We start from the raw sequence: 4,544 nt of genomic DNA, 5'->3' as shown, positions 1-4,544 counted from the left end.
AATAAAAGAACAGGATCACCCCCCCAAAAAAATAGAAGAAAACCCCAAATACCATAGATGCACCCCCAAACCACCCTAAACCTACCTGATGTTCACCAAAACCAACTATTTACCATTTTCCACACTGATGACCAACAAGAACCCAACTAAAATCCAACGGAGACCCCAAAACACGTCAAAAACACGCCAAAAAGGAACTGGATCGGAAGAAAAAAAACCAAAACCATGATTTTCCCCCCAAAACCACCCTAAGCTCATCTGATCTTCTCCAAAACCCACAATCCACTCCCATTGACCTTAACGACAAACGACAACCCAACGAAACCCAACGGAGACCCCAAAACATGTCAAAAACACACCAAAAAAGAACAAGATCACCCCAAAAAAAAAACAGAAGAAAAATGCAAATACCATGAATCCACCCCAAAAGTCCCATTAAAACTACCTGAAGTTCTCCAAAACCCGCATTTTACCCTTTTCCACCATGATGACCACGGAAAACCCAACAAAATCCAACGGAGACACCAAAACACGTCAAAAACACCACAAAAAGAATAGGATCACCCCCAAAAACGAAAGAAAATCCCCAAAACCATAGATCCACCCCCCAAAAATCCTTAAACTCACCTAAATTTCTCCAAAACCCACAATTTACCTTTTACCACCACGATGACAAAGGAAAACCCAACGAAACCAATCGGAGAACCCAAAACACGTCAAAATAACGCCAAAAAAGAACTGGATCAGAAGAAAAAAAAAAAAAAAACGTACGAACTTTCCCCCAATACCACCTTAAACTCACCTACTCTTCTCCAAAACCCACAATCCACTCCCAATTAACTTAACGACCAACGAGAACACAATGAAACCCAACAGAAACCCCAAAACACGTCCAAAACACCCGAAAAAAGAACGGGATCACGCCAAAAAATAGAAGAAAACCCCAAATACCATGAATCACCCCCCCCCCCAAAAAAAAAAAACAAACCTGAATAACATATATCCACCCCAAAACCACCCTAAACCTACCTGATGTTCTCCAAAACCCACAATTTAACCTTTTCCACCATGACGACCAACGAGAACCCAACAAAACCCAACAGAGACCCCAAAACATGTCAAAAACATCCCAAACAAGAACAGGATCACCCCCAAAACTGGAAGAAAATCTGCCAAAACCATAGATACACCCCAAAACCACCCTAAACCTACCTGAAGATCTCCAAAACCCACAATTTACCCTAATCCACCATGATGACCACGGAAACCCAACGAAACCCAACGGAGACCCCCAAACACGTCAAAAACACACCAAAATGAAACCAGATCCTAAAAAAAAAAAAAAAATGCCATGATTTAACCCTGAAAAACGTCTTAAACCTACCTGATGTTCTGCAAAACCCACAATCCACTCCTATTTAACATAATGAAAAACTAGAACCCAACAAAACCTAATGGAGACCCCAAAACACATCAAAAACACCCCAAAAAGTATCGGCATCACCCCCAAAACTGGAAGAAAATCCCCCAAAACCATAGATCCACCCCAAAACCACCCTAAACCTACCTGATGTTCTCCAAAACCCACAATTTACCCTTTTCCACCATGATGACCAACGAGAAACAATCAAAACCCAACAGAGACCCCAAAAAACGTCAAAAACATCCCAAACAAGAACGGCATCACCCCCAAAACTGGAAGAAAATCCGCAAAAACCACAGATCCACCCCAAAACCACCCTAAACCTACCTGAAATTCTCCAAAACCCACAATCCACTCCTATTTAACATAATGACCAACAAGAACACAACAAAACCCAACGGAGACCCCAAAACACGTCAAATACACCCAAAAAAAAAGAACAGGATCACGCCAAAAAATAGAAGAAAACCCCAAATACCACAGATCCACCTCAAAGACACCCTAAACCTACCTGATGTTCTCCTAAGCCCAAAGCACACTCCCAACCACCATAAAACATATTAGGAACTCAACGAAACGCAACGGAAACCCCAAAACACTTCAAAATCACCCGAAGAAAGGAGAGGATCACTCCCCCAAAAAGAAGAAAACCCCAAATACCATGAATCCACGTGAAAACTCCCCCTAAACCTACCTGAAGTTCTCCAAAACCCACAATTTACCCTTTTCCACCATGATGACCAACGAGAACCCAACAAAACCCAACAGAGACCCCAAAAACCTTAAAAAACACCCCAAACAAGAATGGCATCACCCCCAAAACTGGAAGAAAATCCGCCAAAACCTAGATCCACCCCAAAACCACCCTAAACCTACCTGATGTTCTCCAAAACCCACAATCCACTCCTATTTAACATAATGACAAACAAGAACCTAACAAAACCTAATGGAGACCCCAAAACACGTCAAAAACACCCCAAAAAATATCGGCATCACCTCCAAAACTGGAAGAAAATCCGCCAAAACCATAGATCCACCCCAAAACCACCCCAAACGTACCTGATGTTCTCCAAAACCGACAATCCACTCCTATTTAACATAATGACCAAGAAGAACACAACAAAACCCAACGGAGACCCCAAAACACGTCCAAAACACCCCAAAAAAGAACAGGATCATGCCAAAAAATAGAAGAAAACCCCAAATACCATAGATCCACCTCAATGACACCCTAAACCTACCTGATGTTCTCCTAAGCCCAAAGCACACTCCCAACCACCATAAAACACATTAGGAACTCAACGAAACGCAACGGAAGCCCCAAAACACTTCAAAATCACCCGAAGAAAGGAGAGGATCATTCCCCCAAAAAGAAGAAAACCCCAAATACCATGAATCCACGTGAAAACTCCCCCTAAACCTACCTGAAGTTCTCCAAAAATCGCAATTTACCCTTTTCCACCACGATGACAATGGAAAACGCAACAAAACCCAACGGAGACCACAAAACACGTCACAAACACCCCGAAAAGGATAGGATCACAACAAAAAAAAAAAAAAAAAAAAAAAAACAGAAGAAAACCCCAAAACCATAGATCCAACCCAAAACCACCCTAAACCTACCTGATGTTCTCCAAAACCCAAAGTCCACTCCCAACCACCATAAAACCCATTACGAACACAACAAAGCCCAACGGAGACACCAAAACACGGCATTAAAACCCCAAAAAAGAACACGATCACCCCCAAAAATGAAAGAAAACACCCAGAACCATAGATCCATCCTCAAACCACCCTAAACCTGCCTGATGTTCTCCAAAACCCACAATTTACCATTTTCCACCATGATGACAATGGAAAACCAAATGAAACCCAACGGAGACCCCAAAAAACGTTAAAAACACCCCAAAAAAGAACTGGGTAAGAAGAAAAAAAAAAAAAAAAAACCATGAATTTCCCCACAAAACCACCCTAAACCCACCTGATCTTCTCCAAATCCCACATTTCACTCCCATTCACCATGATAAATACAAGAACCCAACAAAACCTAACGGAGACCACAAAACATGTCAAAAACACCACAAAAAAGAACAGGATCACGCCAGAAAACTGGAAGAAAATACCCCAAAACCATAGATCCACCCCAAATGTCCCCCTAAACCTACCTGATGTTCTCCAAATCCCAAAGTCCACTCCCGACCACAATAAAAACAATTAGGAACCCAACAACACCCAACGGAGACCCCAAAAAACGTCATAAACAACCCAAACAAGAACAGGATCACCCCCAAAAACGAAAGAAAACCCCAAAAGCCATAGATCCACCCCAAAAGTCCCCCTAAACCTACCTGATGTTCTCCAAAACCCACAATTTACCATTTTCCACAATGATGACAACGGAAAACCCAACGAAACCCAACAGAGACCCCAAAACATGTCAAAGACACAACAAAAAAGAACACGATCATCCCCAAAAACGAAAGAAAACACCCAGAACCATAGATCCATCCCGAAACCACCCTAAACCTATTTGATGTTCTCCATAACCCGCAATTTACCCTTTTCCACCACGATGACAACGGAAAACACAACAAAACAACCCAAAAAAGAACGGGACCACCCCAAAAACAGAAGAAAACACTAGAAAAAAAAAAAAAACAGAAGAAATCCCCCAAAACCATAGATTCACACCCCCAAATTCCTTAAACTCACCTGATGTTCACCAAAACCCACAATTTACCCTTTTCCACCATGATGACCGAGAACCCAACAAAACCCAACGGACAACCCCAAACACCTCAAAAACTTCCCAAAAAAGAAAGGGACCAGCCAAAAAAAAAACAGAAGAAAACCCCAAAAACCATGAATCTGCCCCAAAAGTCCCCCTAAACCTACCTGAAGTTCTCCAAAACCCACTATTTACCTTTTTCCACCACGATGACAAAGGAAAACCCAACGAAACCCGTCAGAGACCCCATAACACGTCAAAAACACGCCAAAAAAGAACTGGATCAGAAGAAAAAAAAAAAAAAAAAAGTATGAATTTTCCCCCAAAACCACCCTAAACTCACCTGATCTTCTCCAAAACCCACAATCCACTCCCATTTACCTTAACAACCAA

This window comes from Aythya ferina (genome assembly GCF_964211825.1).
Source record: "Aythya ferina genome assembly, contig: HAP1_SCAFFOLD_196, whole genome shotgun sequence".
NCBI lineage: Eukaryota > Metazoa > Chordata > Aves > Anseriformes > Anatidae > Aythya > Aythya ferina.
Note: the sequence above shows the minus strand (reverse complement) of the source record.